This window comes from Chelonia mydas, chromosome 2 (genome assembly GCF_015237465.2).
Source record: "Chelonia mydas isolate rCheMyd1 chromosome 2, rCheMyd1.pri.v2, whole genome shotgun sequence".
In the NCBI taxonomy this organism is placed as follows: domain Eukaryota; kingdom Metazoa; phylum Chordata; order Testudines; family Cheloniidae; genus Chelonia; species Chelonia mydas.
Genome location: NC_057850.1, coordinates 96741251 through 96766420, shown reverse-complemented (window position 1 = coordinate 96766420; position 25170 = coordinate 96741251). Strand labels below are relative to the sequence as shown.

The 25170-nt window shown below is 41.7% G+C and overlaps 1 long non-coding RNA gene across 1 annotated transcript; it reads right to left on the bottom strand.

Moving 5' to 3' along the window:
- Window positions 1-15516: 15516 nt before the first annotated feature.
- On the bottom strand, window positions 15517-18208 carry LOC122464264. The gene is made up of 3 exons (XR_006288210.1): window positions 17606-18208; window positions 17325-17480; window positions 15517-16222 (listed from the first exon to the last, which is right to left on the bottom strand). It is a non-coding gene; the product is annotated as an uncharacterized LOC122464264 (long non-coding RNA).
- Window positions 18209-25170: the final 6962 nt, after the last annotated feature.

Genomic DNA, 25170 nt, shown 5'->3' with positions numbered 1-25170 from the left:
AAAAATCAAATTCTGCCAAGCCTATTATAATTGTGATTATTTTGCTCTATTTTAATTCTTATTCCTAAGAGGGCCTTTATACACATTTAATGACTAAAATAGTAGGAGTCACATCCCTTAGTTGCCAATAAGAGAAACGGTGCCTAAGAGCTGGCCTACCACTTCCTGTTTCTGTAAACCAATGTTAGTAATTTTTAAATTTTTAATTTTTATGTGGGTGTCCAACTATTGAAAATTACCCCTTCCAACTCCTTGTTAGTAGCAGTCAGTGCTCTGTTCATGATGTAAACTCCTCGCCACCAAAAAAATGCCATGCTCTTGAGGATTGTGAGATAGACATATTGAAGTGCACTTCTCTTTATCACGTTTTTCACTTACCCCATAATCTTCAGGAGATAAAAGCCTGTCCGACAGACTCTGCTCTCAGTCACACGAGTACAAATGAAAGCACAATGTGTCTCCTGCCAGTTTCACTCTTAACTTGCTCTTGTGTTCACGTACCTGTTTGAACATAAATAGAGATTCACATGGAAACCAGTTCCTGGAAAAAACTAGCTTAGCTGAATACTATTAAGGCACTTTCCACAATAGAAAAGTGGAAGCTTAAAACTCAGATCAAAACAATCCTTTGAAAACTGAAATCTATTTCCCTAGTGATCAGGGTCATCCTTAGGATTTATGGGGCCCTATGCAGTATTATTAAACTGATGCCCCTATGCAGTATTATTAAACTGATGGCAGCCTGGGCTCGCATGTGTATTTTAGATAAGGGTGGTCTTTTGAAGGATTTATTTTAAAAACTGTATATCTGAAGATCCAAGCATTTAAGGCTGAAGATGAATACTCTAATATTGCAAAAAAGTTTAGAGATATGATTTTATAACCTTCAGCAACATATTAATGAAGTATTTTTAAAACAAATTTTAAACTAAGGTCCTGTAGACTAACATGTTCTGAGTAAATATTACAACAATGCACAACTGGTTTTGTCAGTAAATTCAGAAGCTGACATGTTTCAGAATAGCAGCCGTGTTAATCTATATTCACAAAAAAAAAGGGAGTACTTGTGGCACATTAGAGACTAACCAACTTATTTGAGCATAAGCTTTCGTGAGCTACAGCTCACTTCATCGGATGCATTCAGTGGAAAATACAGTGAGGGGATTTATATACACACACACAGAACATGAAAAAATGGGTGTTATCATACACACTGTAAGGAGAGTGATAACACCCATTTTTTCATGTTCTGTGTGTATATAAATCTCCTCACTGTATTTTCCACTGAATGCATCCGATGAAGTGAGCTGTAGCTCACGAAAGCTTATGCTCAGATAAGTTGGTTAGTCTCTAAGTGCCACAAGTCCTCCTTTTCTTTTTTCAGAAGCTGACAGTATATACCTGGGGGCTGGCAAATGCCTGTTAAATAACTTCATTATCACTTGAATGGCTCTTTAACAGTTTCAATGTTGTACTAATAGGTCTGGCAGGCTGGAAGGCTTTTCCACTTTTAAGTACCAGATCCCCTCCTGAGGAAGACTCACCAGGCTGCAGCAGCCAGCTGTGGTGGGAGCCTACAGGAAGGGTCAGATCAAAACACAGATAGGAGGTTGTGGGAAGGTGGACACTAAGACCCAGGGGTGCCCCAAATTTTTGAGTGGGTTCCTGGCATTCATATAAATATGTGTTTGGGAGAAAACAGCATTGTAACACTTATTTTGGAGCAAAAACCCTCCCCTACAAAGAATTGCATTGGTTTCACAAACCTGGGGGTGGGGGAGAGGGGAGAGACAGTAGTTAACACCTGGGACCTTCTAACCTCGACACAGTGTCTGTAAATGTTTCACCATGGCAAGTGCTTCCTGTGCGAAGACATCAGAAGGCGGCACAGTGTCAAGCTAACTGCTTTCATCTTCCAAGTGGATGGGAGTCAGTGAAATATCAATGTGACTTTGTGCATGCTTGCTTGATTGCTTTTCAACACTTATTATGTATTTATGTTGTTCCCAGAGTTTTTCAGCCATAGTGTAGGTAGAGTCTCAAGTCTTTGACTAGCATTTATGGGATTTGATGTGCTGTTGAACAACTGCAGCTTATTAAAGACTTTTCTACTCTCGACGGACACATTAAAGTGACTGTATTTAGGCATTTTGTTACTTAATTTATTTTCAGTGTTGCACGAGCAACTTTCCATAATCTGTGACTATATAGGTGCTTGCCTTATGCCATTTGCTGTTTTTGACACTTATAAACCATGGGGAAATGTATTAGGTCATATTGAACTACCCCTGCATCTCCTATAGCATATTTCCTGCTGCCACATCTCAGCTTATAGGGCAGATGTTATGTTTCCTGATAGTGTAATTCATTTCCCACACCTAGAACGCAATGTGACACATCATGCACCACAGTTACAAACTTTTATTTTGTCCTCATTGAGGACTGCCTCTGTTGTCCCTATTCAGGAAAGCACTTGAGCTTGTGCTTAGCTCTAAGTATATGATTTCATGTCATTGACTTTGAGACTGAATCACATGATTAAGTGCTTTCTGGAACTGAGGGATTTAAATCCGTGGTACTGGCTGTCATGAGACCTGAGTTCTATTCCTTTCTTTGCAATTGCTTGCTGAAAGCTACACAGCAAGTCACTAGACATCTCTGTGCATTGGTTTCACTACCTCTGCAAAATTACCCCTATTTTAAAGTGCTCTGAGATCTATGGATTCTAAATGTTTTCAGGTTGCTAAATCTTAAACTTAAAATTGAGATAATATAATAGACTCTAATGTGGAACATGTTTTAATCCTTGGTAGTTGCTGTGCAAATGATAAGGGGGACTTGCTGCTTTGCAGAAAAGAAGAAAATTGTGGCATTAGTACCAGCAATAGATGACTCAAAAGGGTTTGGAGTTTCGGTTCAGGTTTCATGCAAATTTTGGACTATTATATAGGAAACATCTGAATATACTCAAACTGCTTTCGTAAGATGGCTGGCTGGAAATACTGCGTGCAAAAAAAAAAAAAAAAGAGAAGATTGTGCTATCCAGTATAACAGCCATTTTGGGGGATTCTTTTCCTGGTTTTGACTAGCACAAATAGCTAAGTTCGGGTTCATTTTCTGTTTTGGATGAAAGTTTGTGTTGATTCTTATGTTCTCAGGACTGGTTTTCCCTTTCCTATTACTAACGGATACAGTGCCAACATCAGTAAAACTGGCTGCAGCCCCAGAAGTACTAATGAGCATTTAACATTCATTCCGAATAGCACGGGTTGGTACAAGAGGGAAATGAATAGACTCAGTGAATAGTCACCACCTCCAATATTTTCTTCTTATTATTCCTCCCTTCACTCAGGAACCTCCTCTCTGACCCTTAAACTCGTGCCAGTTCTGACTGAGAGCATTTTCCTGTGCAGGTCCCGCCATCTGGGATAACCTTCGTCTATCTCTCTGCCTCATTCACTCACCATCTCTCTTCAAATCTTATGTAAAACAGGCTATACCTATTCTCCCTAAACTGCTTAGTTTATTTATCTTTTTTATCATCGCCTTTTAAATTTTTGCATGAACAATGCTGTACAAAACAAAAATGCATTGTACCCTATTAACAGGCAAATAACGTTAAATAATAGTAATAAAAGTTAAATAGAAAAGGCTCCAAATAGTATCCTTGGCCACTTTTCCTTAATACTGTCCCTAATGCAAATTCCTTTTTAAGAATTTTCAACTGCTTCCTAAAGATTCCAGTTGGCAACTAGGATTCAACAGAGCAAAGGGTTTCAAGAACCTGATGACGATTATTGTAGAATGTAAAGAAGCATCATATGGATATGATTTGGGGGAGGCTTATGTTGTGGTTCTCAAAGGGCTGTCCCTGAGACACAAGTACTGTTTAGAACTCCTTCCGCAGTTCAGCTTACCTAGGGCTAAGAATAACTCTAAATCAACCCTTAAATTAACAATAAACATCAGAATTTTACTGTGTCCTAGGCCTCACTGTCTTTTACATCTATTTTTGATCATCCTCTTCCTACCGGAGAATTCAAAGTGAGCATCAATTGCTGTAATTTTCTAGTGAAATGTATTGGCAGGGCTATGTGTGGTTGTAACAACAATTTATGGGGTGATTAGCAGCTGTATGCTAATTATCCAGGAAGCTTCTGAGTTCCTGGGTATGCTAATTATCAGTTCAGATTGAGTGGTGACTTTGTTTTGTCTCCTATAAGGAGCTTCTACATGCAAAAGAATTCTGTACACACCTGATTTTGCAGAAAGGCTTGTCGGAGAAGTCATTGACCATGTCCTCTAGAAGCAAACTTTTCAAGGACTATGTCAGAAGAGAAAACACTGCTTTTGGTTTTCAGTTTAAATGTTTCCTTTTTTCCAGATAATAAAATGTGTAGCCCTTTTTTATATGTTTAGTGAAATCCCATGGATCTCTGTATGCATGTGGCTACACAGGAGCATACCTAAGGTGTACATTTTATACACAGTGTATACAAGGTATTTTCACACCCCATACACGCTCACTCACAGTGGTCACCCTTAAAAACTTCCCAATTTTGTCTTAGATAAAAGAGGTTCCTCAGCATTCTAGTATAGGAAATCTTACGTAATAGAGTTAGAATATTACAGACATTCAGGTTTTATTTAAAGCAGATTGCATAATGGAAAAATGTCTCAAAAATAAACAAGGTGAGATCTGGTGTGGTTCACAGATTTCTAAATTATTCATTAAAAATATTTGCTAATCCTAGAAGTCTCTCAAATGTTATGAATGCCTTCTTAACAGTCTCTCCATGGGGCCTGATAGAGGCTAGCCACCCTCTGTGAAGAGCCACTGGAGAACAGGAAACAAGGAGAGGAAGCTCCAGAGGGTGAGAACCTCCTGTGTGGAAGACCTTGAGCTCAGGAAGTCGTTCCAGCTAGGAGAGACTAGGAGTGCATGTTAGAGTAAGGAAGGTCCTGAGTCACGAGGGGAGCTCCCAGGCAAGAAGGCCTGGGTGGGGACTGCAGGTAGGCTCCTTCAGGGAAGAGACTCCATATAAGTAGATCTGGGAGTGGCCTGCCAAAAGCAGGGTGGAGTCAGTGAAGCTGGAAGGTTTGATTTCTCTCCTGGGAGAAGGAGAGAAGCCCCAGTACTGGGTGTTGTCTTGAATTTTATGTGGCAAAACTAGACACAAAAGGGGGATGCTTTATGGACTCAGGATTGGGGGAGTTTATATAAGGAGCTGTGAATAAGGGAAACTGAGGCAGGGATTCTCTGAATGACCCCAGGCCTCAGTGGGGGCTTGGGAGGAGGGTGACCTGGTTATGGGGCTTACATTGGTAATGGAACTGTTGTTCATAACTTATTTTCCTATTTTTAAAAAAAGTTCTGGTCATGGAGTCAAAGGAGCGTCCAGATCATCAAAGGTATTTAGGCACCTACCTCCCACTGATTTCAGTCAGCAATCACTACACACCACAAACAGTAAACAATCACAAGGAAAAGTTTGTGAACAGCTCCTCACAGACTGCAATTTGTTTAAATAAACTATTCAGTGAATAACATAATAAACGGGAGTTGGTGGGGAAGGCTATCTGAGCAGAAAAAAGCTAACACAGTTGAATAATTTTATATAAATGAATAATACCAACATCTAGAGTAATAATACTTGGAGTTAGATACTAGAGGGGGAAATTCTACCTGGCCCTTGAGTGAGTAGGGAAAGGAACCGTTATACTCTCTACTGCCTGCACAGGCCGAGTAAGAGTGTGTCCATACTACAGTAAAACAGTCAAAGCATGGCCATGACTGGCCTAGGTCAGCTGACTTAGGTCAAAGGGCTCCAGCTGTGTGGCTATAAAATAGCACATAGATGTTTGGGCTTGGGCTGGAGCCTCAGTTTGGGGGAGGGTCTCGGAGCACTAATGTCTACACTGCTATTTTATAGCCACACAGCTTGAGTCTAACTCAGCTGCCCTGGGCTCTGAGTCGGTTGCATAGGGTTTTATTGCAGTGTAGACATACCCAAAGATTCCAGGAGAATAGCAGACACTGCACTCCCTGCACCATTACTGTTGAGGAGGAGCTGGGGCCAGGGCACTAATGTACAGGAGGAACAGGCTCCTGGGGTGTGGAAGGGGGCCTGTTCTGCCTGCGTGTTCAGAAAGGTACCATGGCTCCCTTCAGGGTGAGGTGATTCCACACCATCCCTAACTCTGGGCTGCTCCTGAAAGGCATGATCTAGCCCAAAGTGAGCATTTGTTGTCTGACAATGTTTCCAGTATGTTGAGTCTGCAATGCTCTTCTCCCTAGCCATTCATTTTGAGAGTCTTGAAAGCTGCATTTTGAAAAGGTATTGTTAAAGTCAAAAGGCTAAAATGGTCCCTTTCCCCTCTTGTGGGCAGAAGGGATGTAAACATGGAAGAGTGCTGGCTGAGGAAAGCAACAGTGCTCCACCCTTGTTTCTGCCAGGTATGCCCTGTGTCCTTTCATGTGGGTGTGCCATGGGCCAAAGGGGGAGGAAATTCAAAGTCAGTTCTGGCTTATGATGGAAGCATCATTTAGCAAGGTATATGGATCCATGATGTTAGGAAGAGGAAGAGATGCAGGACTCTAAGGGGAGAGGTACAGGGCCTCAGCACAGATAACTATGGCATCTGCTAAATCCCTCAAGATTTTTGGGGCCTGAATACTGTGCCTCTCAAGCTGGGAGCAGAGAGAGGAAAGCAATTACTAGTAAGAGGAACAGTCACAAGTGCAACCACAATGATTCAGATACCTGCATGGGCACACGTTGCATTTGTAGCTTACAAAAAAATTTCACAGGGTGAAAAATTTGCAGGTACTCTGTTACGGGATTGCTAAGTGGTTCTATCCCTATTCAGCAAATTACTTAATCAGGGGCTAAACTTTAGCACCTCCTTCAGTCACATTGAAGTCTCCTGATTCATACTGAAAAAGTAGGGCAATTGGCTCCTTGTCTTAGGTGCATGTATCCGAATGCAAGAAGCCTTGGAAACAAGCAGGAAGAATTGGAACAATTGAAAGTCCTGGCACAATCAAGGAGCTATGGTGTGATCGGAATAACAGAAACATGGTGAGGCAGTTCACATGACTGGAGCACTGTCATGGATGGGTATAAACTATTCAGGAAGGACAGGCACGGGAGGAAAGGTGGAGGAGTTGCATTGTATGTAAGATAGCGGTATGATTGCTCAGAGCTCCACTTTGAAACTGGAGAAAAGCCTGTTGAGAGTCTTTGGGCTAAGTTTAGAGGTGAGAGCAAGGATGATGTCGTGGTGGGCATGTGCTACAGACCACCGGATTGAAGAATGAGGTAGACAAGGCTTTCTTCAGACAACTAACTGAAGTCTCCAGATCACAGGCCCTGGTTCTAATGGGGGACTTCAATCACCCTGACATCTGCTGGGAGGGCAAATACAGCAATGAACAGACAATCCAGGAAGTTTTTGGAGAGTGTTGGGGACAACTTCCTGGTACAAGTGCTGGAGGAAACAACTAGGGGCCGTGATGCTCTTGACCTGCTGCTTACAAACAGGGAAGAATAGGTAGGGGAAGGAGAAGTGGGTGGCAACCTAGGCAGCAGTGACCATGAGATGGTTGCATTCAGGATCCTGACAAAAGGAAGAAAGGAGAATAGCAAAATACAGACCCTGGACTTCAGAAAAGCAGACTTAGACTCCCTTAGGGAACTGATGGGGAGGATCCCCTGGGAGGCTAATATGAGGGGGCAAGGAGACAAGGAGAGCTAGCTATATTTTAAAGAAGCCTTATTGAGGGTGCAGGAACAAACCATTCCAATGTGCAGAAAGAACAGCAAATATGGCAGGTGACCATCTGGCTTAACAGTGAAATCTTTGGTGAGCTTAAACTCAAAAAGGAAGCTTACAAGAAGTGGATATTTGGACAGATGACTAGGGAGGAGTATAAAAATATTGCTACAGCATGCAGGGGTGTAATGAGGAAGGCCAAGGCACAACTGGAGTTGCATCTAGAAAGTGATGTGAAGGGTAACAAGAAAGGTTTCTACAGGTATGTTAGTAACAAGAAGAAGGTCAGGGAAAGTGTGGGACCCTTACTGAATGGGGGAGGCAACATAGTGACAGATGATGTGGAAAAAGCTGAAGTACTCAATGCTTTTTTTGCCTTGGGCAACACAATATGGAGAGGAGGTGAGCAGCCCTCAGTGGTGAAAGAACAGGTTAAGGTTGATTTATAAAAGCTGGGCATGCACAAGTCCATGGGTCCAGATCTAATGCATCCAAGGGTGCTGAAGGATTTGGCTGATGTGATTGCAGAGCCATTGGCCATTATCTCTGAAAATTCATGATGATCAGGGGAAGTCCTGGACAATTGGAAAAAGGCAAATATAGTGCCCATATTTTAAAAAGGGAAGAAAGAGAACCCAGGGAACTACAGACTGGTCAGCCTCACTTCAGTCCCTGGCAAAATCATGGAACAGGTCCTCAAGGAATCCATTTTGAAGCACTTGGAGGAGAAGAAGGTGATCAGGAACAGTCAACATGGATTCACCAAGGGCAAGTCATGCCTGACCAACCTGATTGCTTTCTATGATGAGATAACTGGCTCTGTGGATATGGGGAAAGTGGTGGATGTGATATATCTTGACTTTAGCAAAGCTTTTGATATGGTCTTCCACAGTATTCTTGCCAGCAAGTTAAAGAACTACAAATTGGATGAATGGACTATAAGGTGGATAGAAAGCTGGCTAGATTGTCGGGCTCAATGGATGGTGTTCAGTGGATCAATGTCTAGTTGGCGCCCAGTATAAAACGGAATGCCCCAGGGTTCGGTCCTGGGGCCAGTTTTGTTCAACATCTTCATTAACGATCTGGATGATGGCATGAATTGCACCCTCAGCAAGTTTGCAGATGACACTAACCTGGGGGTGAGGGTGTGAGCTAGATATGCTGGAGGGTAGGGATAGGGTCCAGAGTGACCTAGTCAAATTGGAGGATTGGGCCAAAAGAAATTTGATGAGGTTCAACAAGGACAAGTGCAGAGTCCTGCACTTAGGACAGAAGAATCCCATGAACTGCTACAGGCTGGGGACCGACTGGCTAAACAGCAGTTCTGCAGAAAAGGACCTATGGATTACAGTGGACGAGAAGCTGGGTATGAGTCAGCAGTGTGCGCTTGTCGCCAAGAAGGCCAACGGCATATTGGGCTGTATTAGTAGGAGCATTGCCAGCAGATAGAGGGAAGTGATTATTCCCCTCTGTTCGGCACTGGTGAGGCCACACCTGGATTACTGTGTCCAGTTTTGGTCCCCCCACTATAGAAGGGAAGTGGACAAATTGGAGAGAGTCCAGCAGAGGGCAACAAAAATGATTAGGGGGCTGGGGCACATGACTTACGAGAAGAGGCTGAGGGAACTGGGGTTATTTAGTCTGCAGAAGAGAAGAGTGAGGGGGGATTTGAGAGCAGCCTTCAGCTACCTGAAGGGGGGGTTCCAAAGAGGATGGAGCTTGGCTGTTCTCAGTGGTGGCAGATGACAGAACAAGGAGCAGTGGTCTCAAGTTGCAGTGGGGGAGGTCTAGGTTGGATATTAGGAAACACGGTTTCACTAGGAGGGTGGTGAAGCACTGGAATGGGTTTCCGAGGGCGGTGGTGGAATCTCCATCCTTAGTGGTTTTTAAGGCCCGGCTTGACAAAGCCCTGGCTGGGATGATTTAGTTGGGGATTGGTCCTGCTTTGAACAGGGGATTGGACTAGATGACCTCCTGAGGTCTCTTCCAACCCTAATATTCTATGATTCTAAGGGGGCATAATCATGTGCTAAAAGTTAAGCATTTACTTAAGTGCTTTTCTGAATAGTGATGGACTGCTGAATCGGAGAGACAGTCCCTGTCTGAAGAATTTAGAATCTAAATTTTCATGAATGAAAAAAGGAGGGAGGGGAAACAGTCACAAAAACTACTTCCACAGGGTTGTACAGCAGGTTAGTGTCAGAGCTGGGAACTGAACCCAAGGTTTCCTGACTTTTAGTCCTGTGCCCCATGCACTCCCCATGAAAAGCCTACAGTATGTCTTGTGCGATGAACAATCAGAGGGATAATTTTCTTTCACATTCTCCAATATGTTCTTAAAATTCACTATTTCCACAAGCATTTCTCCCAGCAAATTTGTTCACTAGATTATTCATCAAAAGCAAAGAAAAATGGGACACAGTTGAAGGAAATGTATTAACAAATATCCCTTTGGCTTTTAACCCAGCAATGTGATCTGCATGAGCTTTGTAGAAACATATTTGGGAGTGCTGTTGGTCTTTCTGAGTTCCTATATTCTCACATTTTTTCACTCCTGTCTACCTTCTGTTCCACAGCCAAAAGAGGAAAATGTATGTGCTTTAATTAAAAAAGTAAAATATAATTTCTAATTGTTTTGTGGATTTTTATTGAATTTCTGCAAATACTTTTATTGAAAACAGAAGATGCCTAACCATGTTCTAGAAAATCAGTACAAGTATCCATGGAATAGAATCTATTGTGCTAATCTACTTCCTCTATGGGAAATTGCTTAGCACACTACTTATATCTGGATATTTTCATAAATAGACTGTAGGCAATTTATATTGGTCATAATTAAAAAGTCAGCAGTGCCACCAGAGTACCTGAGGTTTCCACATGCATTTTTTTTATTATTTATATTACAGCAGTAGACAAAACCCCCTCTCAGAAGTGGGATTGTCTTATGCTTGGTGGTGTACAAACATATAAGTGCACTGTCTCCTGTCCCAAAGACCTTATATCTCAGGGCATATCTAGATGAAGAAATAAGTTCCTTTTGTTTGTTTTAAACCTGCTGCCTGTTAATTTCATTTGGTGACCCCCAGTTCTTGTGTTATGAGAAGGAGTAAATAACACTTCCTTATTTACTTCCTCTCTACCAGTCATGATTTTATAGACGTCCATCATATCATCATGTCTTTTCCAAGCTAAAAACTCCCAGTCGTATTAATCTCTCCTCATATGGAAGCTGTTCCATACCACTAAACCTTTTGTTGACTTTTTCTGTACCTTTTCCAAGGTATCTTTTTTTGAGATGGGGCAACCAGTTTCAAAGTATTCAAAATGTGGGCATACTATGGATTTCTATAGAAGCAGTCTGATATTTTCTGTTTCTTATCTTTCCCTTTCCTAATAGATTCCCAACATTCTGTTAGCCTTTTCGACGGCTGCTGCACATTGAGTGGATGTTTTCAGATAACTATCAGCAATATCTCCAAGATCTTTCTTGAGTGGTAACATCTAATTTAGACCCCATGATTTTGTATGTATATTTGGGATTATGTTTTGCAATGTGCATTACTTTGAATTTATCAGCATTTAATTTCATCTGACGTTTTGTTGCCCAGTCACCCAGGTTTGTGAGATCACTTTGTAACTCTCTGCAGTCTGCTTTGGATTTACCTATCTTGAGTAGTTTTGTATCATCTGCAAATTTTGCCATCTCACTGTTTACTGCTTTTTCCAGATCATTTATAAATATGTTGAACACTACTGATCCCAGTACAGACCCCTGTGTACACTACTATTAACCCCTCTCCATTCTGAAAACTGACCATTTTTTCCTACTCTTTATTTCCTATCTTTTAACCAGTCACTGATCTATGAGAAGATCTTCCCTCTTATTCCATGGCAGCTTACTTTGCTTAAGAGCCTTTGGTGAGGGACCTTGTCAAAAGCTTTCTGGAAATCTTAGTACACTATATCCACTGGATCACCCTTGTCCACATGCTTGTTGATGCCCCCAAAGAATTCTAATAGATTGGTGAGGCATGATTTCCCTTTACAAAATCATCAGTTTTGTCCTCGTCCAGGCCTGGAGAAAGAACCAAATCAAACATGGGGTAGATGCTTGGTTGTCTTATTTTTAGCAATGTTGTCCAGACACAAAAGGGCAAACTGCACTGAATTATTTATAATTTTTTAACTGACATCTTTAGGGAGATGTTAACATAGATCCCACAACAGGCCAAGGTCACAATTTAACGAGCATACTCCTCCCCAGCAGTCTCATTGTTGTAATCCTAATATGCACTGGGATATATAAATCACTGGGCAAGAGGCATCAGAAGGGGAAAAGATCTACTGGCTTATTTAGTCACCTACTGCCAAAGCAGGCTCTAGTCCCAAAGTAGATATTTCAGATATTAATTTGATATATAAATAATACTACTTCTATATTTAGCTGAAAGAGCAAATAATTCCATCACCTTCCATCACAATCTTTTTCTTCATTATTGACATTATTTTTGCCTTGGAATATTCCAAATTTCCTTCAGCATTGCATTCTTGGCCATAACAATTCCCATTCTATTATACAAACTCTTTTAGACACTGAAATTGCCTCAGTTTAGTTCCACAAGATTATGACAGCAGTCACCTCCATACAGATTTATGAAGTGACTCTTTTGTATGTCTAGTGTCTCTGGACTTTTGGCTTCTCAGTAAATAATCTCTTTATTACAGAGATTACAATAAAATGCAAAGCTGCTATACTCTAAAAATAATCAATTTACACTACACTATTTTTAGGTGATACATTCTGACATCTCTGCTTATGAACAATGTGTTCCCCACATGTAAGATCAATTAAAAAAAAAAAGACAGCTGCAAAGAAGGAACTGTTGGCCAACTGGCCGGCCACTCCGGATCACGAATCACCGTAACGTCAGCTCCAGTGTCCATCAGCCCTGTAAAAGGAACATTATTTAAGAGAAGTGTTAACTGAGGTTTCGAGGGGCGGAGCGACATTGTTAGAGCAACAAGTGGAGAGGACGTGTTGTGAGACGGCAACTGAGACAGCGTCGATCCAAAGCCGTTCCCGCCCCGGGCTCGATCCTCTGCGGCTGGCACCTGATAGGGGACTAAAATCAATTGTGCAATTGACCGTCCACGCGGGAGCGACTGCGGAAGATGGGTCCACACCTGAACCTTAATAACACCGGTGTAATCGGCGTCAATGACCCCCGGGATGACAAAAAAACCCTGTTTCCCAGCGTGTGAGCGAGGGAGAACCAGACCCACAAATCCGTCAGGGAGAGGTCCCGTCACCTGTGTAGGTATGGCGCAAACCTCCCCCGGCAACTGAAAATCAGCGTCCTCCTGCATAATCAAATCAAGCCCTGCACTTCCGGCAGTCGCTGCCCTCATGGAGTCTATGGATTGTAAGGCAGAGGAACAGTTGTCTGAGTGGGAAACGCCCCCGTTTGGCCCTGGGTTCGGGGGAGACCCGTCGTGCGGTTTCCCGACCCGCTACAACACTGATTAGCCCAGTGATAGCCCTTCCGACACTTGGGGCACTTCTTTGAGGGGCGGGCGGGCGCCGTCGATGAGTGGCACTCCCGCTGAAAGTGACCCTCCTTAACACAGCGGTAACAACGCTTCCCCTCCTTTCTGCTTTTTCGCAGGGCGGCAGCCAGAACTCCAGCTTTATGTGTTGGGTTCCGATGTTTCTGTTGGACATGATGCCCGCAGCATGTCCGACAGCTCTAGAATTCCAGAGGCTTGTGCAGCCTGGAGAGCACGGCGGCAATCCTCGTTCGCATTTTCAACCACCATTTTTAACAGGATCTCCTGAGCTGCTGCAAGGCCATCCACCTGTCGGAGGATAGCCTCCTGCAATCTGTTGGTAAAATCCATAAAGGACTCTGATGCACCCTGACGGATACTGGCAAAGCTTTTGGTAGGCTTGCCTGAATCCAGGACCTTCTGGAAGGCATGCTGGGCGCAGGTGGAAATAATGGGGAAGACGGCCTGAGGGAGTTGAGACTGCAGCTGAACAGTAGCAAACTGGCCCTCCACTGCCAATTGCTCATAAATGATACCTTGCTCTCTATATACCTGGGCTTGGCGTTCCGCCATCTGCCGATACTCACTAAACCAAATAACATACTGACTGGGCGTCAGCATCATGCGCAACAGCGCCTTCCAGTCTTCAGGGACCAGGGAGTACCCAGTACCTAGCCCTTCAATGAGACCACGTACATACGTGCTAGTGAGGCCGAACTTGCGAATCGCTTTCTTTACCTCCCGGATCACCGAGTAAGGCAAACTGATCCAGTTTGCAACCTGGTTGCCCTGGCCATCATCCTGCCAGGTCACCGGGCAAACTGAGACCAGACCAGCCAGCTCCTCTGCTGTAATATCTGAGCGAGTCTTCGCTGCGTGAACCATTTGTTGCACCAGCGAAAGCCCCTGAGCAGACGTGGACGACCCCCCGGGGGGCCCCGGAGCATGGGGCCCCACGGGGGGATGGTAATCACACACTGGCTCTGGTGGGGAAGGCAAGGGAGGCGGTGGAATAGAGGCACTGGGGGCAAAGCAGGGGGAGGGATGGTTGCAGGAGCGGACGGGGGTGGCGGGATCGGCAGCCCCTCTGTTGGCGCAGGAGAGGGTCTTTCCGAGGCGACACACTGTGTCGCATCGCTAGGAGGGGGGAGGGCTGCAGGAGCGGACGGGAGTTGCGAGATCACCAGCCTCGCGAGGGAGGGCCTGTCCGAGGCGACACACTGTATCGCGTCGTGGCAGAGGTGCCAGGCATGTAAAGCCTGCACGAGCACCCGAGGCTCTTTGTGCAATGTCTGGCCCAACCGCTCCCAGTCCGCTAGCTTAAGGGTTCTGGCTTCAGGGTACCACGGGCATTGGGCACTCACCTCCTGTAGCAGGAGAGTGAGTTCTTGAGTGGGGCAGTCATGCTGAGCCTTACGCAGCAAATACTGTAGCTCATTGCGGTGTTGCACTTGCAAAGCAGAGAGGGAGCTTCCCATACTTACCACAATGAAAAATACTCACCGGGATCCGCGAAGCGGATGAGTGACGTGTCTGAAACCCTTGCTGGGCGAGGTGAGTGCTGAGGACCCCACGTTGGGCGCCAGTTGTGGCGGTTCAATGACAAGACAGCACAGAGCTTTTAGCAAGCAAGCAAGCTGGTCTGCCAACGGACTTCTGCCTGTCAGCTTTCCACTTTCCCCTTTATTCTTTCTCTCCCCCCGCGCATTACATTCTCCAACAGATAAAAGGAATACACTGGCTTTGTTTAACATTCTTATTTACCAATTTCTATCTACCGCATTCCTTGCTCTCGGGCCTTGAGCCCAGTCCTGGGAGGCTTCCCACGGTTCATGTCATCTGGGCGAGATTCCAAGGTTCATGCCCTTGAGAGGAGCTGTGTGTGCACAGCTCCAGCACAACACTCCGGGTGTGCCCTGAATGTTGCCAAGTGTATGAACCCTGTATGAATCCCACAACCTCTCATTCAGTTTTTCTGTGGGCACTCCTTTGAAGCAATCAGCCTAACACCTGCACTTCTCTCAAAGTGGAATCCCACAAATCACCCATTTTAAGACTGGGTCTCTGGGTTGCAGCATCCGTGTTCACCAAATGTGTTTCCTCAATAGGTCAAACTGGTTTTGGCCCCTGTAAAAGACTTCTGTTCAGGAACTGGGAACAGTAGGTAAATGCAGTGACACCAAGCTACTTCTTCAAAACAAAATATTATTTATTTATCCATAGGAATATAGCAATCAGAAAGCAAAGGGTTTAACATAACGAAAGACATGTTGTTTTACCTAAGTTTAGCATTTCCCTCAAGACAGGTCAGCTCAATTTATACCTGCTACCTCCACTCTTCTGGGGACAGGTTACAGTCTGTTTTGCTGAAAACTCTGCTTCTCTGCTTCAGAGTTTAAGCTTTAACTCTTCCCCAGTACTTTGTTTCAGCTATTCCACTTGGATTTCCACCACCTCCTTTGAGGTTAGGAGGGGCAGCCTCCTGATCAGATCTTGGTGGGGTCAAATCTTCAAAGGAACTCTTCTCTTGTGAGAAAGTGAAATGGAGGTTCAAGCTGTATAGGTCATATGCCTAGTGCTTAAATGATGTAGAGTTGGGTGGAAGGAAAAGATGCTGCTGCTCTGGGTGATTGATATTTTGCGGCTCCTATATTATTGTGTTTCTCAGTGTAGGTCCAGGGCTCCTGGAACATTGGATTGGGCCCTTTTGGTGCTGAATTTCTTTTGGATTAAACTGTAAGAAAATTAATAAAATCACAGTGGCCAATGCCTTGAGATATTCACTCATGCATTTGATCTTATTTAAGAGGAAACTTGAATCCCACTGGTGTGTGTCTGAGGCATCCAGATACCAGAATACATCCCTTTAAGTAGTTCACAAAGGAGTCATTCAAATTTCCTGGGATAGAGGGGAGAAAAGAGGGATACAGCTTGTAATCTTCTTTATAAAGCTATTTTACATGTATCTTTTAAAAAATATTAAGACGTTAATTCAAAAATGTTACTATTCTTCAAACCCATGAAAGTAAACAAACAAATGTCAAATATCAGAATTTTCATCGTTTGTGTCATGACTTAAATCCAACCTAAATATAATTTCGGTCTGTGAATATGTCCCCCCTGCAAACCATATTTAGGAAGCAGTGAAGCATGAGGTGCTGTGTGCAGCATACTGGTATGCAGCCTTTTTCGTACTGAGTCAGTACAGCTGTAGCTAGATTTTTATGATTTTCTCTCAAGTAATTAGTTTTTGTGTTAATGTTCAGCATCACTGATTGCAGACATCATGTCTCATTCTGGCTGTTCTTATTGATTTAAGCTGTAAAACGTTTGAACAGAAGGCAATAAATCATGCTTTGTGTCCTTATAAAATAAATTGATACTTTTTTATTGTGTGCCCCCAACCCTAAGCACTGAACTAGCCCTCAGTACTACCGTGCCCCCTAAATATAATGTTCTGTCAGACAGAACAGAATATTTACTCTGCTGGAATGAAAAAAAACCCACCACCACCAAAACAATTTTCTATGCAAAAGAACACAAAAAAATAAATACTTCATTATTCTACATAATTTCTGGTTTTCATATTGGGCCAATCCTGTTCCCATCATTTAAAATCAGTGATAACATTGATTTCAATGGTATCTGGAGTGGGATTTTTGCCTGTAACCCTGGGTCACACTTTTATTACAGCCTCTTGACCACTCCTATTTTCATCATAAAACAAACAAAAAAATCACACACATTAGCCATAATCTGATTGACCAGAGGTGGGGCTGTTCAGCAAAGCCCAGCCTTCCTGTATAAAATCAGCCATTTCTAACCCATGCCTTTCAGAAAGCTCTGACAAACATACCCCGCTTCACGAACTTGGTCTGAAACATCTCAAGGGTTTGTAGTCTATTATAGCATTTAAACCAATCCTTCTCTTTCCCCCCTCCTCAACAGACTTTTCATGCTGATGTATTTAGTATCACTCTCTAACACATTTATGAACTTACTTTTCAGTTGTAGCAGTCTTTCTCCTTTACCAATCTGGAAATGAAACATGGCTACAATCCTGCAAGTTAGACCATGTGTCTAGAGCCTCACTGATTTCAATGGGGTTTGCCCTGGTGGAACAGCTTTCAGGATTGGAGGGGTCTAAGAGTTTTAACCTAGTTGAGAGAACAACCAAGCCAGGAATAAATAGAGACAAAATAAGGAGAGATGGTGCTATGCCAGGCTTCTAGAGATGTTGGAGAAGCTAAAGTAGAAAAATCATTCAGAAGTCCCTTCTTACCATTGGTTGAGAGTTATGCTTTTTTGGGGTGCTCAGAATATCTGTACCGATAAAACCAAGAAATAAAAGCAAACTAGTAAGAGTGGTTCCAAACAGACTTCTTCAGGGGCTGCACCTCCAGCAGAAGAAGGCAGGTGAACAGACAACAAGGCAGCTGGTGTTTGCACTAATCTAAAACAAATTTCCCTGAGAATTGTTTCTACCTCTTTTCCAGCATGCTCCTTTTGCTTAACAAAGGGGGGAAATGGCATCTGCACTACATGGGGCTTGACCCTATCACATACCATTATTTACCATTATAAAACTTAAACAATCTTATAATTGTCTTCTCGTTTGCTAAAAGTGCTCATAACAAATGTGAGGACTCTTATTAAGAGAGTCATTTACATGTGATTTGGCTACCATCTTACATACTTGCTTTAATCTTTAAGGCAGAAGTGACTTCTTCCTAATCAATTTTTAACAATCAAAACTAAGGCTGGAGCAAGCACAAGATTAATATCAAGTTTCAGTATGGTATCATGGTTAGAGCATGGGAGAAGGAGCTAAGAAAACTAGCTGCTAATCATTTATCTGGCTATGGTTTACTGTATGGTGTTGATTCGCCAGCCTAAGGCAGAGCAAAAGAGAAAAAATGTAATTAGGGAATAATAAGTACCTCACCTCACCAATCTCATTTGTAAATTGATACTTAATCAGCTAACATTTGAGAAACCATTAGAGATTCTGTGGTAGCAGGAACCATGTAATTGCTAAATGGTAGTACTGGTTTTCTCTGACCAGCTACAATATATATGCTATTGAATAAGGAAACATGGGTACATATATGAAACAAAATTAATAAATTGTAAAGACTTGATCCAAAGCTGTTGAAGTCATTGGGATTCTTTCCATTGATTTTCAATGAGCTTTACATCAGTCCCTAAGTGCCAATGGCCCCCATCCCAGTTAAACCATTAACAAATAGCCATCCCTGCCTCCCCCAACTTTACTTGTGACTCTGATATGGGGTGACTTTCTTCTCCATACTAATACTCTGAGAGCAGAAGACATGTTGAAAAAATTACTTGAGATAAGCAAAGGCATATTTTACACTCTACATGGTAATTTGCACCCTGATCTTGTAAACAGATATGCTGATGTGGATTCTCTATGCAGAGTCTATGGATCACACTGCAGAGTCAAAAACAAAGAAGATAGTAGACATCCAGCTTTGTCTTCTTTCACAACTCAAATCAGTTTGATATCGGCTGATTAGTTCTAATGAAGCCTATTGGTTTTATATAGAGTAGTTTAATCCATTTCCTTATTTTATGGCCAAGATTGACAACTTTTAAGTTGGGAGAATGCAAAACTCCATGAAACAAAGTCAAAGGCCTTTCAGTCTCTAGACTAGCTACTGTATGACCAGGGGGTGTATCATATTGAAAATGTTTGTAACAATTTTAAATTATTTTAGCTTGAAGTGTAATTCTGTCATGAAAAAAGGGGGTGTTTATATGAAAAATGCTAGGTATTGGTGGTTTCAGTCTGTTATTTTAGCCAATATTTTGGTGTCCCCATTAGGCAATGAAAGATTGAGAGACAATGACCAATAATGAGGGGGCTTGGCTGTGTTTTGTATATGGGCTATTATAATCAGTGCATCTTTTAATGTTTTGAGGTAGCATGAAATTGTCTAGTCTTCACAGTACATGGCATATTAAGGTATGATGTAATTTCATCAGTGTACTTCTTTATAGAATTCTACTGGCCGTCCATAGAAACTTGGTATTTCCTGGAATGATTCTCACATTGTTTTAAAAAAAATCAAATGTTGTTGCTGCAGACCCCCTTTTTTGTCAATTTTAAAAAAAAATCTGGAGTGAAACATGAGTCATGGCTATGACTCAACACTATTGTTTGCAATTTCTGTAGTGCTTACAAATCCATCTCTTCTTCTTTTCTTTTATATTAAGTTACAGATTTATTACTTTTGTCAGTACACTTCAACGAAAATTAAATCAGTGGAAATACTGCCTGGTTATATTCAGCCTCAGACACTACATTACTTGTACATTTGTTAAGAGTTAGTTTCTTCTTCCTTATTTATTAACTTAATGATAAATGACTTTGCTGTCAGCACAGTGCAATGATATTGAAATGCTGAGTAGTATCTGCTCTGCTATATGTAGCCTCACACACTTTAAAAATTAAAATGTTTTGTTTGGCTAACTTTTGGAAGATTACTGACTTTGAGGAATCACATCAACGAAAATTCTTGCCAGCAAGTTCCCAGAGAGAGTGCAGTCAGAGCTTTGCTAGCACTTACTTTGCCATGTAATTTGCAGTAATGTTAATAGCTTACAGATGCAGCCAGAAAAGAGCATTAGAGCACAGATGATTAAGGCGAAGGAGGAAATAAATAATCCTTTTAATTATTGTCTTTTGGAGGAGACCTTTAAAACTCAAGGTCTTTGCATGGATTTTAAGATTTCCATTGTACTTTTCATAAGACAGCAGCAGCTTCTATGTCTTGCCCTTCTTCCTACACAAGACTATAAATAGTAAAGGGGAAACTGGTAAAGGGGATCCCTTGTGAGAGTGGGCTGGAGCTGTGTTCCAGCACGAAGGACATCATGGATCCTCTTTTAAACATTTTCATCTAGCAAAATTATCTGTTCTGTAACCACTTGGTTGTAGAAATTCTAGCCAGTGTTATGTCTCAAAGTGCAGTTATAATTAGCTATATAGATACCAAAATAGATACTAGACACAAGACAACAAAGCCACTGAATGTCAGTTTAACATGAATAAATCAATGTTGCACGCAATTGGAAATGGTGATTCAATTTTTTTTCATAGATTTATATTGCAGTGCCTGCAGGGACCCCACTGAATAGTTCTAACCTGCACCTTTTACCTTGTTACATGTACAAAGAGAATTATTTGATATACTTCATGTACAGGGTGGCAGAGTTCTTTTATGGTGAATGAGATTGGTTATCTACACAATTGTTGGATTGGTGTTCTCCCTGCCTTGAGACTCAGTGGCAGAAGGTGATGAAGTACTAGATCAGACTATAGATCCACAAAACAGGGGAATAAGCTGAGTAATTTATCACTACATATTTTTCTAACTGGGGAGAAGATGGGTTTAAACCCAGAGGGATCTGATTTTAAGAAGATGGAGAGTTTTGAAAGTTGCACTTAGTCCATTCTTAGTAAAGAAGTATCCACACTACAAAAAATAGCATTGCAATCGGCATCCTACTTGGCAGTCTTGCAGGTGCAAGATTAAATAGGACAGAACTTCTCTGTCCCCATCGAGGTTATCCATTCAATGCAGAGTGTCAAAGTCTGATGACCTTAGCCATGGACCTCTTTGCTGTACTTGCTCTGTGTATAAATTGTGGATTTCAGTTTCCAGATAATTCAGTCCAACTTTTTTTTTTTTAAACCAGCGTTAACATTCACAGGTAGAAAGAAGTGAACACATTGTTAAAAATGAAGCAATAGAAGATTATGTGTATATATTCTGAGTAATACAATTTTTACCCTGTGAACTGGCTTTCTGAAATGATATTGGTAATGTTTTGATAGTGGTAAATAAATATTACCCTAAATGAAAACTAGGCTAGGATAAATATATCTAATTCTCACAGAAAATATGAGCTATTCTAAGATATTTGAGGTCAAAATTAATAAATGAAAGGTTAAAAAGTTTCATTTAGAGCTAGAGATAAATATTGACAATTTTAATTATAAAAACACTCAGTGCCTGGATATTTGCACAGAAGAGACTGCTTGCAAAGACATTTGGATTACCTAAACTGATGAAAACTTCCAAATCAGTAATTCATTACAGTTTGAGTACAAATTACTAAGAGAAATTTATGGAAACACAATGCTGAAAGGGGAACTATGTTGTATTTATCTGGTGTAGTTTGGTGATGAGTTAAGTCAGGTCAAAGGCTCATTCAGTAAACAGATGAGTCTGTTCAGCTGGCATTGTACATAGGTGGACTGGACTGGGTGAGAGATAACTGAAGAAGAAATGATGGTATAATTATCAGGGATAAGAATCAAGTATGTAGTAAAAACATTGCATAATATGCTGAGATAAGCTTAGTAGCTGAGCTCAGTGACAGAGGCCCACTGGTGCCATGTGGCAAAGTGTTCACTGTTCTTTACAAGCAACTTCTGTCTTAGACCTGACCAACTCATTACAGGTACTACACCATTTTCCTGATATGTATCTAGAAAGAGTAGCAAGCAAGGTCTCTACTGAAAGCTTGTAACTTATCAATCTTCATAATCATTTGTGAGGTATGTATGTTTAATGAATAGTATAACTGTACTGAAAATTATGCCCTTATGGTCTTAGAATGAAAATGACTCCCTGGGGAATAATGTGTCTCGGTAATTGGCCATTCAAATGGGAGGGAATTGTTACCCCACCGTAGATAGCCAATTATGTAATGTATTGCTGAGTTGTCCACTGTTGCAGTAAACCAGTAAAGTCAATGGAAAACCGTCACAGGCAAACTATAAATATTGAAACCACTTGGAAGTGAAAAGGAGTGATATGATGGTGAGGAGATCGCCCTGTTTGTGAATAAAGACAAGACTGATTCAGTATATCGCAGGGTGGAGAAAGATGCTCCATTTGCTGAGGAGGTATCTTTATGAGCAGGGGTACTTCATGAAAGATTGGGTCCCGGCCTCTTGAGGCTAGCAAATGCAGCAGAAGATTCAACTTTGGGGTGAGAATCTACTTTGTTAGTTAGGAACGGTAACTATTAATAAGTGTAAATCCTAGTTTGTGTTTTTATGATTTTGTTTCCATCATTCTCCTTTGTTTCTATCTGAATTTCTGTTCTTTCTTAAAACAAAAGGAAATTTATTGTACTTTAATCAGACTCAAATTTGTAATACAGCAGTGGTGGGCTCAGTAAAACTTTTTGTGGTAACGGATTGCTTTTGAGAAAAATGTCATCGGGAAGGTGTCTCAGATCCAAAATGGAATTGTGTGCGCACAAGTACAAGAGCGCACATCCAGACTAGCCAAACGACTGGTGGCTAGAGTACTCCCCTAGGATGTGGGAAATCCAGGTTCCTGTTCATATTCAGGTTCCTGCTCTACTTAATTGTATCGTACATCCCAGATAAGTGCCTTAACCACCAGTCTTTTGGCTATTTGAGAGTGGATTGATCTTTTTCTCTTTCTCTCTCTCTCTTTCCCTCTTCCCCTCCCACCCCCCTTCAAAAATAAGTGACGAAAGGTCTTGGTGCCACTCTGATGCAGATTCCTCCCCCCCACCCCCAAGCTCAAATACTTTTGCAGGACAGGAAAACTATTTAACCATTTCCCACCCAACTCTATTCCGGACTGAACGTGGTCATCCAGAGGCTACATAGGCCAATGTTTGAGAGGAGCTTTGTTTTGTTTTGTTTTTTTATAGATTACTGAAACAACCATTTTCATGTAAGTCATTTAAAGTGTTAAACTCTTAAATGGCCCAATGCTGTAATGTATTGAGACTCCGCTAAAATTAAGTAACTCGAAAATACAAGTAATTAGAGGGAGGCAAATGTTAGATTTTTTTTTTTTTAATTATTTTTATTTGAATCCTAGTCTTCCGCTATGGGATCTTTATCATGATGGAACAATCTCCCCTTAAATATGTTTTATTAAATATTGTGTATCTTTAAAAATGACACTTGAAATATGAAAGTGAAAACAGAGTCCAGGACTTAGAGGTTGCAATGACACAATATAACACTGCACTTTTAACCTTGCTCCTACCAATGTATTCTTTAGGCCAAATTTAAAACTAGGATTAGTTAACGTTTCCATCCGCCCACAGACATGTATAAACTCATCTTTGCACATGCAAATGGCTGTGCCCACACATTTTGTTTGTGTACCAATGGAATCCATTTGAATTATGGATTTACATATGCATATATTTCATAATGACATGTTACATTAATACGTACATATTTATGTTACAGTCAAACTATGTTAAAAGAACAGTAAGGTTGCAAAATTAAGCTCTCAGAAGTTACAACATGTTAGAATTAAGGTTGCTTGTGCACAATTACTTTGCCCCCTTGTGGGTATGAATTATGATACTGCTTTCAATTGCATGATCTCATGCTATTTTTTTTTTTTAATGCGGGGAAACAACATTTTTTTTCCCTGAGCTTGTTTTTATAAATAGTGGAACTGTTTTGGCTGAAACGTGAAACAGAATCAGCCTGCTGCAGGCATCTGGTATGGAAAATTTCAGTCCAGATAGTTAGTTTGGTTAAGATGGAAGTCCCTGAAAACAGGGTCTTACAATGAAAAGTGTGGGGCAGCCTTTATAACAGATGCAGCTGTGAGCTTTACCTGCCATATATACACCAAGATAAATATGTGCATCCGTACACCAAAGGCAAGGATTTACTTTCAGTCAGATGGACCTTTATTTTCATCTAAGGGAACAACAAAATGAAAAACAAACAAACAAACCCAGAAGTTAAATCTCCATAACAGAACAACTCTGTGTGTGTTTCCTCCGTAGCAGCTTGCACTTGAATACAAAACAGCAGCTGTCTCTGCAACTGGAACTTCACTCTAATTAAAGGTCCAGTGTACAGAAAGCAAGCAATAACCCACATAATTTATAAACATCACAGTATTATTAAACATTTTTATTTCCCAAATGTAAGAAATTTGATCACTTTCATTGGCTACCAAAGAAATATCAATAGTATTAGCAAAACTCCTCCAATAAAGTATTGATTTACATAGTTATTTTTTCTGTTGTATCAGTGATTCCCAAAAGTAATATAAAATTTAATTTGCTTAAGTAATAGGATGCAACAGGGTGCCTAGTGCTGGCCTATTATTGTGTAAGCCTAGGGTGCATTGGGAGGCAAGAAGTGAAGACAAATTGATTACTGTTTCATTAAAATTTAAAAAGCTGAGACCTAATTGAGTTAGAAGAGCTTATTAACACTTTCGAGAAAGGCATGCTCTGATATGCATTGCCATTGTTTGTACAGTTTGGGCATAGAATACCTGCATTTTAATAGTATTTTCCCTTTTCTTAAAATTTAAAAAGGCACCATGGAGAAACACTAGAGATATGTCTACACCAGTGGTGGACAACCTGCAGCCCACGGGCCACACGCAGCCTGTCAGGGTAATCCGCTGGCAGGCCGCCAGAAAGTTTGTTTACATTTGCACGGCTGCCTGCAGCTCCCAGTGGCTGCGGTTTGCCGTTCCTGGCCAATGGGAACTGTGGGAAGCAGCACGAGGCGCAGGGACCTGTTGGCCGCCACTTCCCGCAGATCCCATTGACCGGGAACGGCGAACTGCGGCCAGTGGGAGCCGCAATCAGCCGAACCTGTGGACGCGGCAGGTAAACAAACAGGCCTGATGCGATCAGGGGGCTTACCCTGGTGGTCTGCGTACCAAAGGTTGCCGATCCCTGGAGTAGAGTGCCGTGTGGGTGTATACATGGGTACTTACCCATAGGCTTCAGACATATCTTTACTCCTACTCACTGAAGTCTTGCCTCACTGTCTACGCT